A 15,719-nucleotide genomic window follows, 5' to 3' on the forward strand; every position below is an offset into this window, starting at 1 on the left:
GCCTGCCACGGTTGAAGCAGTTCAATCCACGTGGGAATCCCTGCATAAAGAAATTCATTCGTGGAAGAGCCCAAAGATTACACACTGGGAGTAATGCTGCTTGTGTTCCACCTGCAACTAACGCAGAGTTCCTTGGGTAAAACTGCCGTGTTTTCAGAGAGGAAATGCTTAGACGCCTAACTAGAGCCTGCTTACTTTAGGCATTTCACTCCACGCGGGACCCCTTGAGTATAGATATTCTTTCGGGCAAAGGCTCATTGGGTACACTGTGGGAGAAAAGCTGCTTGTGTTCCACCTGCAACTAAAGGAGAATTCTTCGGGTAAACCTGCGTGATTTGGTAGAGGATATGCTTACAGTCCTCGTTACAGCCTTCCATGGTGGAGGCAGTTCGCTCCTCGTGGGAATCCCTGCATAAAGAAGTTCATTCGTGTAAGAGCCCAAAGAGTACACAGTGGGAGAAATGCTGCTTGTGTTCCACCTGCAACTAAAGCACCGTTCTTCGGGTAAAACTGCCTGTTATGGGGAGGAAATGCTTACAGTCCTTACGAGAGCCTGCCTTCATTGAGGCAGTTCGCTGCACGTGGGACACCCTGCATAATGAAGATTCATTCGGGGAAGGGCCGTTTGTATAAAGTGTGGGACAAATGCAGCTTGTGTTCCACCTGCAACTAAAGCAGAGTTCTTCGGGTTAAAGTGCCGTGTTTTCAGAGAGGAAATCCTTAGAGACCACAGGAAAGCCTGCCATGGTTGAGGCAGTTCGCTCCACGCTGGAAACCATTCTTTTAGAACAAGTTCATTAGGAGAAGTGCCCATTCTGTACACTGTGGGAGGAAAGCTGATGGTGTTCCCCCTGCACCTAAAGCAGAGTTCTTCGTGTAAAACTGCGTGTTTCGGGAGGGGAAATGCTTACAGTATTCGCTACAGCCTGCCTTGGTTGAGGCAGTTCGCTCCACGTGGGAATCCCTGCATAAAGAAGTTCATTCGTGGAAGAGCCCAAAGAGTACACAGTGGGAGAAATGCTGCTTGTGTTCCACCTGCAACTAAAGCAGAATTCTTTGGTAAAACTGCCGTGTTTTGGAAGAGGAAATGCTTACAGTCCTCGCTACAGCCTGCCTTGGTTGAGGCAGTTCGCTCCACGTCGGAAACCCTGCATATAGAAGTTCATTCGTGGAAGAGCCCAAAGAGTACACAGTGGGAGAAAAGCTGCTTGGGTTACGCCTGCAAGTAAAGCAGAGTTCTAGCTTTAAAACTGCGTGGTTTGGGAGAGGATATGCTTACAATCCTCGCTACAGCCTGCCATGGTTGAGGCAGTTCGCTCCACGTGGGAAACCCTGCATATACAAGTTCATTCGTGAAGAGACCAAAGAGTACACAGTGGGAGAAATGCTGCTTGTGTTCCACCTGCAACGAAAGCAGAGTTCTTTGGGTAAAAGTTCCGTGTTTTCAGAGGGGAAATTCTTAGAGACCACAGTAATGCCTGTCATGGTTGAGGCAGTTCGCTCCACGCTGGAAACCATTCTTATAGAACAAGTTCATTAGGGGAAGTGCCTATTGTGTACACTGTGGGAGGAAAGCTGATGGTGTTCCCCCTGCACCTAAAGCAGAGTTCTTCGTGTAAAACTGCGTGTTTCGCGAGGGGAAATGCTTACAGTCCTCGCTACAGCCTGCCATGGTGGAGGCAGTTCGCTCCTCGTGGGAATCCCTGCATATAGAAGTTCATTCGTGTAAGAGCCCAAAGAGTACACAGTGGGAGAAAAGCTGCTTGTGTTACGCCTGCAAGTAAAGCAGACTTCTAGCGTTAAAACTGCGAGGTTTGGGAGAGGATATGCTTACAGTCCTCGCTACAGCCTGCCATGGTTGAGGAAGTTCGCTCCACGTGGGAAACCCTGCATATACAAGTTCATTCGTGAAGAGACCAAAGAGTACACAGTGGGAGAAATGCTGCTTGTGTTCCACCTGCAACGAAAGCAGAGTTCTTCGGGTAAAAGTTCCGTGTTTTCAGAGGGGAAATTCTTAGAGACCACAGTAGTGCCTGCCATGGTTGAGGCAGTTCGCTCCACGCTGGAAACCATTCTTATAGAACAAGTTCATTAAGGGAAGTGCCCATTGTGTACACTGTGGGAGAAAAGATGCTTGTGTTCCCCCTGCAACTAAAGCAGAGTTCCTCGGGTAAACCTGCGTGATTTGGTAGAGGATATGCTTACAGTCCTCGCTACAGCCTGCCATGGTGGAGGCAGTTCGCTCCTCGTGGGAATCCCTGCATAAAGAAGTTCATTCGTGTAAGAGCCCAAAGAGTACACATTGGGAGTAATGCTGCTTGTATGCCACCTGCAACTAAAGCAGAATTCTTTGGTAAAACTGCCGTGTTTTGTAAGAGGAAATGCTTACAGTCCTCGCTACAGCCTGCCTTGGTTGAGGCAGTTCGCTCCACGTCGGAAACCCTGCATATAGAAGTTCATTCGTGGAAGAGCCCAAAGAGTACACAGTGGGAGAAAAGCTGCTTGTGTTACCTCTGCAACTAAAGCAGAGTTCTACCGTTAAAACTGCGTGTTTTGGGAGAGGATATGCTTACAGTCCTCGCTACAGCCTGCCACGGTTGAGGCAGTTCGATCCACGTGGGAATCCCTGCATAAAGAAATTTATTCGTGGAAGAGCCCAAAGATTACACACTGGGAGTAATGCTGCTTGTGTTCCACCTGCAACTAACGCAGAGTTCCTTGGGTAAAACTGCCGTGTTTTCAGAGAGGAAATGCTTAGAGGCCTAACTAGAGCCTGCTTGCTTTAGGCATTTCACTCCACGCGGGACCCCTTGAGTATAGATATTCTTTCGGGCAAAGGCTCATTGGGTACACTGTGGGAGAAAAGCTGCTTGTGTTCCACCTGCAACTAAAGCAGAATTCTTCGGGTAAACCTGCGTGATTTGGTAGAGGATATGCTTACAGTCCTCGTTACAGCCTTCCATGGTGGAGGCAGTTCGCCCCTCGTGGGAATCCCTTCATAAAGAAGTTCATTCGTGTAAGAGCCCAAAGAGTACACAGTGGGAGAAATGCTGCTTGTGTTCCACCTGCAACTAAAGCAGAATTCTTTGGGTAAAACTGCGTGTATTGGGAGAGGAAATGCTTACAGTCCTTATGAGAGCCTCCCTTCGTTGAGGCAGTTCACTGCACGTGGGACACCCTGCATACACCCTGTAGACTCCTTCGGGGAAGGGCTCTTTGTATAAAGTGTGGGACAAATGCAGCTTGTGTTCCACCTGCAACTAAGGCAGAGTTCTTCGGGTAAAAGTGCCGTGTTTTCAGAGAGGAAATCCTTAGAGATCACAGGAGAGCCTGCCATGGTTGAGGCAGTTCGCTCCACGCTGGAAACCATTCTTATAGAACAAGTTCATTAGGGGAAGTGCCCATTGTGTACACTGTGAGAGGAAAGCTGATGGTGTTCCCCCTGCAATTAAAGCAGAGTTCTTCCTGTAAAACTGCGTGTTTTGGGAGAGGAAATGCTTACAGTATTCGCTACAGCCTGCCTTGGTTGAGGCAGTTCGCTCCACGTGGGAATCCCTGCATAAAGAAGTTCATTCGTGGAAGAGCCCAAAGAGTACACAGTGGGAGAAATGCTGCTTGTGTTCCACCTGCAACTAAAGCAGAATTCTTTGGTAAAACTGCCGTGTTTTGGAAGAGGAAATGCTTACAGTCCTCGCTACAGCCTGCCTTGGTTGAGGCAGTTCACTCCACGTCGGAAACCCTGCATATAGAAGTTCATTCGTGGAAGAGCCCAAAGAGTACACAGTGGGAGAAAAGCTGCTTGTGTTACGCCTGCAAGTAAAGCAGAGTTCTAGCTTTAAAACTGCGTGGTTTGGGAGAGGATATGCTTACAATCCTCGCTACAGCCTGCCATGGTTGAGGCAGTTCGCTCCACGTGGGAAACCCTGCATATACAAGTTCATTCGTGAAGAGACCAAAGAGTACACAGTGGGAGAAATGCTGCTTGTGTTCCACCTGCAACGAAAGCAGAGTTCTTCGGGTAAAAGTTCCGTGTTTTCAGAGGGGAAATTCTTAGAGACCACAGTAGTGCCTGCCATGGTTGAGGCAGTTCGCTCCACGCTGGAAACCATTCTTATAGAACAAGTTCATTAAGGGAAGTGCCTATTGTGTACACTGTGGGAGGAAAGCTGATGGTGTTCCCCCTGCAACTAAAGCAGAGTTCTTCGTGTAAAACTGCGTGTTTCAGGAGGGGAAATGCTTACAGTCCTCGCTACAGCCTGCCATGGGGGAGGCAGTTCGCTCCTCGTGGGAATCCCTGCATATAGAAGTTCATTCGTGTAAGAGCCCAGAGTACACAGTGGGAGAAAAGCTGCTTGTGTTACGCTTGCAAGTAAAGCAGACCTCTAGCGTTAAAACTACGAGGTTTGGGAGAGGATATGCTTACAGTCCTCGCTACAGCCTGCCATGGTTGAGGAAGTTCGGTCCACGTGGGAAACCCTGCATATACAAGTTCATTCGTGAAGAGCCCAAAGAGTACACAGTGGGAGAAATGCTGCTTGTGTTCCACCTGCAACGAAAGCAGAGTTCTTCGGGTAAAAGTTCCGTGTTTTCAGAGGGGAAATTCTTAGAGACCACAGTAGTGCCTGCCATGGTTGAGGCAGTTCGCTCCACGCTGGAAACCATTCTTATAGAACAAGTTCATTAAGGGAAGTGCCCATTGTGTACACTGTGGGAGAAAAGATGCTTGTGTTCCCCCTGCAACTAAAGCAGAGTTCCTCGGGTAAACCTGCGTGATTTGGTAGAGGATATGCTTAGAGTCCTCGCTACAGCCTGCCATGGTGGAGGCAGTTCGCTCCTCGTGGGAATCCCTGCATAAAGAAGTTCATTCGTGTAAGAGCCCAAAGAGTACACAGTGGGAGAAATGCTGCGTGTGTTCCACCTGCAACTAAAGCACCGTTCTTCGGGTAAAACTGCCTGTTATGGGGAGGAAATGCTTACAGTCCTTACGAGAGCCTGCCTTCATTGAGGCAGTTCGCTGCACGTGGGACACCCTGCATAATGAAGAATCATTTGGGGAAGGGCCGTTTGTATAAAGTGTGGGACAAATGCAGCTTGTGTTCCACCTGCAACTAAAGCAGAGTTCTTCGGGTAAAAGTGCCGTGTTTTCAGAGAGGAAATCCTTAGAGATCACAGGAGAGCCTGCCATGGTTGAGGCAGTTCGCTCCACGCTGGAAACCATTGTTTTGGAACAAGTTCATTAGGGGAAGGGCCCATTCTGTACACTGTGGGAGGAAAGCTGATGGTGTTCCCCCTGCACCTAAAGCAGAGTTCTTCGTGTAAAACTGCGTGTTTCGCGAGGGGAAATGCTTACAGTCCTCGCTACAGCCTGCCATGGTGGAGGCAGTTCGCTCCTCGTGGGAATCCCTGCATATAGAAGTTCATTCGTGTAAGAGCCCAAAGAGTACACAGTGGGAGAAAAGCTGCTTGTGTTACGCCTGCAAGTAAAGCAGACTTCTAGCGTTAAAACTGCGAGGTTTGGGAGAGGATATGCTTACAGTCCTCGCTACAGCCTGCCATGGTTGAGGAAGTTCGCTCCACGTGGGAAACCCTGCATATACAAGTTCATTCGTGAAGAGACCAAAGAGTACACAGTGGGAGAAATGCTGCTTGTGTTCCACCTGCAACGAAAGCAGAGTTCTTCGGGTAAAAGTTCCGTGTTTTCAGAGGGGAAATTCTTAGAGACCACAGTAGTGCCTGCCATGGTTGAGGCAGTTCGCTCCACGCTGGAAACCATTCTTATAGAACAAGTTCATTAAGGGAAGTGCCCATTGTGTACACTGTGGGAGAAAAGATGCTTGTGTTCCCCCTGCAACTAAAGCAGAGTTCCTCGGGTAAACCTGCGTGATTTGGTAGAGGATATGCTTACAGTCCTCGCTACAGCCTGCCATGGTGGAGGCAGTTCGCTCCTCGTGGGAATCCCTGCATAAAGAAGTTCATTCGTGTAAGAGCCCAAAGAGTACACATTGGGAGTAATGCTGCTTGTATGCCACCTGCAACTAAAGCAGAATTCTTTGGTAAAACTGCCGTGTTTTGTAAGAGGAAATGCTTACAGTCCTCGCTACAGCCTGCCTTGGTTGAGGCAGTTCGCTCCACGTCGGAAACCCTGCATATAGAAGTTCATTCGTGGAAGACCCCAAAGAGTACACAGTGGGAGAAAAGCTGCTTGTGTTACCTCTGCAACTAAAGCAGAGTTCTACCGTTAAAACTGCGTGTTTTGGGAGAGGATATGCTTACAGTCCTCGCTACAGCCTGCCACGGTTGAGGCAGTTCGATCCACGTGGGAATCCCTGCATAAAGAAATTTATTCGTGGAAGAGCCCAAAGATTACACACTGGGAGTAATGCTGCTTGTGTTCCACCTGCAACTAACGCAGAGTTCCTTGGGTAAAACTGCCGTGTTTTCAGAGAGGAAATGCTTAGAGGCCTAACTAGAGCCTGCTTGCTTTAGGCATTTCACTCCACGCGGGACCCCTTGAGTATAGATATTCTTTCGGGCAAAGGCTCATTGGGTACACTGTGGGAGAAAAGCTGCTTGTGTTCCACCTGCAACTAAAGAAGAATTCTTCGGGTAAACCTGCGTGATTTGGTAGAGGATATGCTTACAGTCCTCGTTACAGCCTTCCATGGTGGAGGCAGTTCGCTCCTCGTGGGAATCCCTTCATAAAGAAGTTCATTCGTGTAAGAGCCCAAAGAGTACACAGTGGGAGAAATGCTGCTTGTGTTCCACCTGCAACTAAAGCAGAATTCTTTGGGTAAAACTGCGTGTATTGGGAGAGGAAATGCTTACAGTCCTTATGAGAGCCTCCCTTCGTTGAGGCAGTTCACTGCACGTGGGACACCCTGCATACACCCTGTAGACTCCTTCGGGGAAGGGCTCTTTGTATAAAGTGTGGGACAAATGCAGCTTGTGTTCCACCTGCAACTAAGGCAGAGTTCTTCGGGTAAAAGTGCCGTGTTTTCAGAGAGGAAATCCTTAGAGATCACAGGAGAGCCTGCCATGGTTGAGGCAGTTCGCTCCACGCTGGAAACCATTCTTATAGAACAAGTTCATTAGGGGAAGTGCCCATTGTGTACACTGTGAGAGGAAAGCTGATGGTGTTCCCCCTGCAATTAAAGCAGAGTTCTTCCTGTAAAACTGCGTGTTTTGGGAGAGGAAATGCTTACAGTATTCGCTACAGCCTGCCTTGGTTGAGGCAGTTCGCTCCACGTGGGAATCCCTGCATAAAGAAGTTCATTCGTGGAAGAGCCCAAAGAGTACACAGTGGGAGAAATGCTGCTTGTGTTCCACCTGCAACTAAAGCAGAATTCTTTGGTAAAACTGCCGTGTTTTGGAAGAGGAAATGCTTACAGTCCTCGCTACAGCCTGCCTTGGTTGAGGCAGTTCACTCCACGTCGGAAACCCTGCATATAGAAGTTCATTCGTGGAAGAGCCCAAAGAGTACACAGTGGGAGAAAAGCTGCTTGTGTTACGCCTGCAAGTAAAGCAGAGTTCTAGCTTTAAAACTGCGTGGTTTGGGAGAGGATATGCTTACAATCCTCGCTACAGCCTGCCATGGTTGAGGCAGTTCGCTCCACGTGGGAAACCCTGCATATACAAGTTCATTCGTGAAGAGACCAAAGAGTACACAGTGGGAGAAATGCTGCTTGTGTTCCACCTGCAACGAAAGCAGCGTTCTTCGGGTAAAAGTTCCGTGTTTTCAGAGGGGAAATTCTTAGAGACCACAGTAGTGCCTGCCATGGTTGAGGCAGTTCGCTCCACGCTGGAAACCATTCTTATAGAACAAGTTCATTAAGGGAAGTGCCTATTGTGTACACTGTGGGAGGAAAGCTGATGGTGTTCCCCCTGCAACTAAAGCAGAGTTCTTCGTGTAAAACTGCGTGTTTCAGGAGGGGAAATGCTTACAGTCCTCGCTACAGCCTGCCATGGGGGAGGCAGTTCGCTCCTCGTGGGAATCCCTGCATATAGAAGTTCATTCGTGTAAGAGCCCAGAGTACACAGTGGGAGAAAAGCTGCTTGTGTTACGCTTGCAAGTAAAGCAGACCTCTAGCGTTAAAACTACGAGGTTTGGGAGAGGATATGCTTACAGTCCTCGCTACAGCCTGCCATGGTTGAGGAAGTTCGGTCCACGTGGGAAACCCTGCATATACAAGTTCATTCGTGAAGAGCCCAAAGAGTACACAGTGGGAGAAATGCTGCTTGTGTTCCACCTGCAACGAAAGCAGAGTTCTTCGGGTAAAAGTTCCGTGTTTTCAGAGGGGAAATTCTTAGAGACCACAGTAGTGCCTGCCATGGTTGAGGCAGTTCGCTCCACGCTGGAAACCATTCTTATAGAACAAGTTCATTAAGGGAAGTGCCCATTGTGTACACTGTGGGAGAAAAGATGCTTGTGTTCCCCCTGCAACTAAAGCAGAGTTCCTCGGGTAAACCTGCGTGATTTGGTAGAGGATATGCTTAGAGTCCTCGCTACAGCCTGCCATGGTGGAGGCAGTTCGCTCCTCGTGGGAATCCCTGCATAAAGAAGTTCATTCGTGTAAGAGCCCAAAGAGTACACAGTGGGAGAAATGCTGCGTGTGTTCCACCTGCAACTAAAGCACCGTTCTTCGGGTAAAACTGCCTGTTATGGGGAGGAAATGCTTACAGTCCTTACGAGAGCCTGCCTTCATTGAGGCAGTTCGCTGCACGTGGGACACCCTGCATAATGAAGAATCATTTGGGGAAGGGCCGTTTGTATAAAGTGTGGGACAAATGCAGCTTGTGTTCCACCTGCAACTAAAGCAGAGTTCTTCGGGTAAAAGTGCCGTGTTTTCAGAGAGGAAATCCTTAGAGATCACAGGAGAGCCTGCCATGGTTGAGGCAGTTCGCTCCACGCTGGAAACCATTGTTTTGGAACAAGTTCATTAGGGGAAGGGCCCATTCTGTACACTGTGGGAGGAAAGCTGATGGTGTTCCCCCTGCACCTAAAGCAGAGTTCTTCGTGTAAAACTGCGTGTTTCGGGAGGGGAAATGCTTACAGTATTCGCTACAGCCTGCCTTGGTTGAGGCAGTTCGCTCCACGTGGGAATCCCTGCATAAAGAAGTTCATTCGTGGAAGAGCCCAAAGAGTACACAGTGGGAGAAATGCTGCTTGTGTTCCACCTGCAACTAAAGCAGAATTCTTTGGTAAAACTGCCGTGTTTTGGAAGAGGAAATGCTTACAGTCCTCGCTACAGCCTGCCTTGGTTGAGGCAGTTCGCTCCACGTCGGAAACCCTGCATATAGAAGTTCATTCGTGGAAGAGCCCAAAGAGTAAACAGTGGGAGAAAAGCTGCTTGTGTTACGCCTGCAAGTAAAGCAGAGTTCTAGCTTTAAAACTGCGTGGTTTGGGAGAGGATATGCTTACAATCCTCGCTACAGCCTGCCATGGTTGAGGCAGTTCGCTCCACGTGGGAAACCCTGCATATACAAGTTCATTCGTGAAGAGACCAAAGAGTACACAGTGGGAGAAATGCTGCTTGTGTTCCACCTGCAACGAAAGCAGAGTTCTTTGGGTAAAAGTTCCGTGTTTTCAGAGGGGAAATTCTTAGAGACCACAGTAATGCCTGCCATGGTTGAGGCAGTTCGCTCCACGCTGGAAACCATTCTTATAGAACAAGTTCATTAGGGGAATTGCCTATTGTGTACACTGTGGGAGGAAAGCTGATGGTGTTCCCCCTGCACCTAAAGCAGAGTTCTTCGTGTAAAACTGCGTGTTTCGGGAGGGGAAATGCTTACAGTCCTCGCTACAGCCTGCCATGGTGGAGGCAGTTCGCTCCTCGTGGGAATCCCTGCATAAAGAAGTTCATTCGTGTAAGAGCCCAAAGAGTACACATTGGGAGTAATGCTGCTTGTATGCCACCTGCAACTAAAGCAGAATTCTTTGGTAAAACTGCCGTGTTTTGTAAGAGGAAATGCTTACAGTACTTGCTACAGCCTGCCTTGGTTGAGGCAGTTCGCTCCACGTCGGAAACCCTGCATATAGAAGTTCATTCGTGGAAGAGCCCAAAGAGTACACAGTGGGAGAAAAGCTGCTTGTGTTACCTCTGCAACTAAAGCAGAGTTCTACCGTTAAAACTGCGTGTTTTGGGAGAGGATATGCTTACAGTCCTCGCTACAGCCTGCCACGGTTGAAGCAGTTCAATCCACGTGGGAATCCCTGCATAAAGAAATTCATTCGTGGAAGAGCCCAAAGATTACACACTGGGAGTAATGCTGCTTGTGTTCCACCTGCAACTAACGCAGAGTTCCTTGGGTAAAACTGCCGTGTTTTCAGAGAGGAAATGCTTAGACGCCTAACTAGAGCCTGCTTACTTTAGGCATTTCACTCCACGCGGGACCCCTTGAGTATAGATATTCTTTCGGGCAAAGGCTCATTGGGTACACTGTGGGAGAAAAGCTGCTTGTGTTCCACCTGCAACTAAAGGAGAATTCTTCGGGTAAACCTGCGTGATTTGGTAGAGGATATGCTTACAGTCCTCGTTACAGCCTTCCATGGTGGAGGCAGTTCGCTCCTCGTGGGAATCCCTGCATAAAGAAGTTCATTCGTGTAAGAGCCCAAAGAGTACACAGTGGGAGAAATGCTGCTTGTGTTCCACCTGCAACTAAAGCACCGTTCTTCGGGTAAAACTGCCTGTTATGGGGAGGAAATGCTTACAGTCCTTACGAGAGCCTGCCTTCATTGAGGCAGTTCGCTGCACGTGGGACACCCTGCATAATGAAGATTCATTCGGGGAAGGGCCGTTTGTATAAAGTGTGGGACAAATGCAGCTTGTGTTCCACCTGCAACTAAAGCAGAGTTCTTCGGGTTAAAGTGCCGTGTTTTCAGAGAGGAAATCCTTAGAGACCACAGGAAAGCCTGCCATGGTTGAGGCAGTTCGCTCCACGCTGGAAACCATTCTTTTAGAACAAGTTCATTAGGAGAAGTGCCCATTCTGTACACTGTGGGAGGAAAGCTGATGGTGTTCCCCCTGCACCTAAAGCAGAGTTCTTCGTGTAAAACTGCGTGTTTCGGGAGGGGAAATGCTTACAGTATTCGCTACAGCCTGCCTTGGTTGAGGCAGTTCGCTCCACGTGGGAATCCCTGCATAAAGAAGTTCATTCGTGGAAGAGCCCAAAGAGTACACAGTGGGAGAAATGCTGCTTGTGTTCCACCTGCAACTAAAGCAGAATTCTTTGGTAAAACTGCCGTGTTTTGGAAGAGGAAATGCTTACAGTCCTCGCTACAGCCTGCCTTGGTTGAGGCAGTTCGCTCCACGTCGGAAACCCTGCATATAGAAGTTCATTCGTGGAAGAGCCCAAAGAGTACACAGTGGGAGAAAAGCTGCTTGGGTTACGCCTGCAAGTAAAGCAGAGTTCTAGCTTTAAAACTGCGTGGTTTGGGAGAGGATATGCTTACAATCCTCGCTACAGCCTGCCATGGTTGAGGCAGTTCGCTCCACGTGGGAAACCCTGCATATACAAGTTCATTCGTGAAGAGACCAAAGAGTACACAGTGGGAGAAATGCTGCTTGTGTTCCACCTGCAACGAAAGCAGAGTTCTTTGGGTAAAAGTTCCGTGTTTTCAGAGGGGAAATTCTTAGAGACCACAGTAATGCCTGCCATGGTTGAGGCAGTTCGCTCCACGCTGGAAACCATTCTTATAGAACAAGTTCATTAGGGGAAGTGCCTATTGTGTACACTGTGGGAGGAAAGCTGATGGTGTTCCCCCTGCACCTAAAGCAGAGTTCTTCGTGTAAAACTGCGTGTTTCGCGAGGGGAAATGCTTACAGTCCTCGCTACAGCCTGCCATGGTGGAGGCAGTTCGCTCCTCGTGGGAATCCCTGCATATAGAAGTTCATTCGTGTAAGAGCCCAAAGAGTACACAGTGGGAGAAAAGCTGCTTGTGTTACGCCTGCAAGTAAAGCAGACTTCTAGCGTTAAAACTGCGAGGTTTGGGAGAGGATATGCTTACAGTCCTCGCTACAGCCTGCCATGGTTGAGGAAGTTCGCTCCACGTGGGAAACCCTGCATATACAAGTTCATTCGTGAAGAGACCAAAGAGTACACAGTGGGAGAAATGCTGCTTGTGTTCCACCTGCAACGAAAGCAGAGTTCTTCGGGTAAAAGTTCCGTGTTTTCAGAGGGGAAATTCTTAGAGACCACAGTAGTGCCTGCCATGGTTGAGGCAGTTCGCTCCACGCTGGAAACCATTCTTATAGAACAAGTTCATTAAGGGAAGTGCCCATTGTGTACACTGTGGGAGAAAAGATGCTTGTGTTCCCCCTGCAACTAAAGCAGAGTTCCTCGGGTAAACCTGCGTGATTTGGTAGAGGATATGCTTACAGTCCTCGCTACAGCCTGCCATGGTGGAGGCAGTTCGCTCCTCGTGGGAATCCCTGCATAAAGAAGTTCATTCGTGTAAGAGCCCAAAGAGTACACATTGGGAGTAATGCTGCTTGTATGCCACCTGCAACTAAAGCAGAATTCTTTGGTAAAACTGCCGTGTTTTGTAAGAGGAAATGCTTACAGTCCTCGCTACAGCCTGCCTTGGTTGAGGCAGTTCGCTCCACGTCGGAAACCCTGCATATAGAAGTTCATTCGTGGAAGAGCCCAAAGAGTACACAGTGGGAGAAAAGCTGCTTGTGTTACCTCTGCAAATAAAGCAGAGTTCTACCGTTAAAACTGCGTGTTTTGGGAGAGGATATGCTTACAGTCCTCGCTACAGCCTGCCACGGTTGAGGCAGTTCGATCCACGTGGGAATCCCTGCATAAAGAAATTTATTCGTGGAAGAGCCCAAAGATTACACACTGGGAGTAATGCTGCTTGTGTTCCACCTGCAACTAACGCAGAGTTCCTTGGGTAAAACTGCCTTGTTTTCAGAGAGGAAATGCTTAGAGGCCTAACTAGAGCCTGCTTGCTTTAGGCATTTCACTCCACGCGGGACCCCTTGAGTATAGATATTCTTTCGGGCAAAGGCTCATTGGGTACACTGTGGGAGAAAAGCTGCTTGTGTTCCACCTGCAACTAAAGCAGAATTCTTCGGGTAAACCTGCGTGATTTGGTAGAGGATATGCTTACAGTCCTCGTTACAGCCTTCCATGGTGGAGGCAGTTCGCTCCTCGTGGGAATCCCTTCATAAAGAAGTTCATTCGTGTAAGAGCCCAAAGAGTACACAGTGGGAGAAATGCTGCTTGTGTTCCACCTGCAACTAAAGCAGAATTCTTTGGGTAAAACTGCGTGTATTGGGAGAGGAAATGCTTACAGTCCTTATGAGAGCCTCCCTTCGTTGAGGCAGTTCACTGCACGTGGGACACCCTGCATACACCCTGTAGACTCCTTCGGGGAAGGGCTCTTTGTATAAAGTGTGGGACAAATGCAGCTTGTGTTCCACCTGCAACTAAGGCAGAGTTCTTCGGGTAAAAGTGCCGTGTTTTCAGAGAGGAAATCCTTAGAGATCACAGGAGAGCCTGCCATGGTTGAGGCAGTTCGCTCCACGCTGGAAACCATTCTTATAGAACAAGTTCATTAGGGGAAGTGCCCATTGTGTACACTGTGAGAGGAAAGCTGATGGTGTTCCCCCTGCAATTAAAGCAGAGTTCTTCCTGTAAAACTGCGTGTTTTGGGAGAGGAAATGCTTACAGTATTCGCTACAGCCTGCCTTGGTTGAGGCAGTTCGCTCCACGTGGGAATCCCTGCATAAAGAAGTTCATTCGTGGAAGAGCCCAAAGAGTACACAGTGGGAGAAAAGCTGCTTGTGTTACGCCTGCAAGTAAAGCAGAGTTCTAGCTTTAAAACTGCGTGGTTTGGGAGAGGATATGCTTACAATCCTCGCTACAGCCTGCCATGGTTGAGGCAGTTCGCTCCACGTGGGAAACCCTGCATATACAAGTTCATTCGTGAAGAGACCAAAGAGTACACAGTGGGAGAAATGCTGCTTGTGTTCCACCTGCAACGAAAGCAGAGTTCTTCGGGTAAAAGTTCCGTGTTTTCAGAGGGGAAATTCTTAGAGACCACAGTAGTGCCTGCCATGGTTGAGGCAGTTCGCTCCACGCTGGAAACCATTCTTATAGAACAAGTTCATTAAGGGAAGTGCCTATTGTGTACACTGTGGGAGGAAAGCTGATGGTGTTCCCCCTGCAACTAAAGCAGAGTTCTTCGTGTAAAACTGCGTGTTTCAGGAGGGGAAATGCTTACAGTCCTCGCTACAGCCTGCCATGGGGGAGGCAGTTCGCTCCTCGTGGGAATCCCTGCATATAGAAGTTCATTCGTGTAAGAGCCCAGAGTACACAGTGGGAGAAAAGCTGCTTGTGTTACGCTTGCAAGTAAAGCAGACCTCTAGCGTTAAAACTACGAGGTTTGGGAGAGGATATGCTTACAGTCCTCGCTACAGCCTGCCATGGTTGAGGAAGTTCGGTCCACGTGGGAAACCCTGCATATACAAGTTCATTCGTGAAGAGCCCAAAGAGTACACAGTGGGAGAAATGCTGCTTGTGTTCCACCTGCAACGAAAGCAGAGTTCTTCGGGTAAAAGTTCCGTGTTTTCAGAGGGGAAATTCTTAGAGACCACAGTAGTGCCTGCCATGGTTGAGGCAGTTCGCTCCACGCTGGAAACCATTCTTATAGAACAAGTTCATTAAGGGAAGTGCCCATTGTGTACACTGTGGGAGAAAAGATGCTTGTGTTCCCCCTGCAACTAAAGCAGAGTTCCTCGGGTAAACCTGCGTGATTTGGTAGAGGATATGCTTAGAGTCCTCGCTACAGCCTGCCATGGTGGAGGCAGTTCGCTCCTCGTGGGAATCCCTGCATAAAGAAGTTCATTCGTGTAAGAGCCCAAAGAGTACACAGTGGGAGAAATGCTGCGTGTGTTCCACCTGCAACTAAAGCACCGTTCTTCGGGTAAAACTGCCTGTTATGGGGAGGAAATGCTTACAGTCCTTACGAGAGCCTGCCTTCATTGAGGCAGTTCGCTGCACGTGGGACACCCTGCATAATGAAGAATCATTTGGGGAAGGGCCGTTTGTATAAAGTGTGGGACAAATGCAGCTTGTGTTCCACCTGCAACTAAAGCAGAGTTCTTCGGGTAAAAGTGCCGTGTTTTCAGAGAGGAAATCCTTAGAGATCACAGGAGAGCCTGCCATGGTTGAGGCAGTTCGCTCCACGCTGGAAACCATTGTTTTGGAACAAGTTCATTAGGGGAAGGGCCCATTCTGTACACTGTGGGAGGAAAGCTGATGGTGTTCCCCCTGCACCTAAAGCAGAGTTCTTCGTGTAAAACTGCGTGTTTCGGGAGGGGAAATGCTTACAGTATTCGCTACAGCCTGCCTTGGTTGAGGCAGTTCGCTCCACGTGGGAATCCCTGCATAAAGAAGTTCATTCGTGGAAGAGCCCAAAGAGTACACAGTGGGAGAAATGCTGCTTGTGTTCCACCTGCAACTAAAGCAGAATTCTTTGGTAAAACTGCCGTGTTTTGGAAGAGGAAATGCTTACAGTCCTCGCTACAGCCTGCCTTGGTTGAGGCAGTTCGCTCCACGTCGGAAACCCTGCATATAGAAGTTCATTCGTGGAAGAGCCCAAAGAGTACACAGTGGGAGAAAAGCTGCTTGTGTTACGCCTGCAAGTAAAGCAGAGTTCTAGCTTTAAAACTGCGTGGTTTGGGAGAGGATATGCTTACAATCCTCGCTACAGC

Source organism: Mesoplodon densirostris, chromosome 13 (genome assembly GCF_025265405.1).
Source record: "Mesoplodon densirostris isolate mMesDen1 chromosome 13, mMesDen1 primary haplotype, whole genome shotgun sequence".
Lineage (NCBI taxonomy): Eukaryota > Metazoa > Chordata > Mammalia > Artiodactyla > Ziphiidae > Mesoplodon > Mesoplodon densirostris.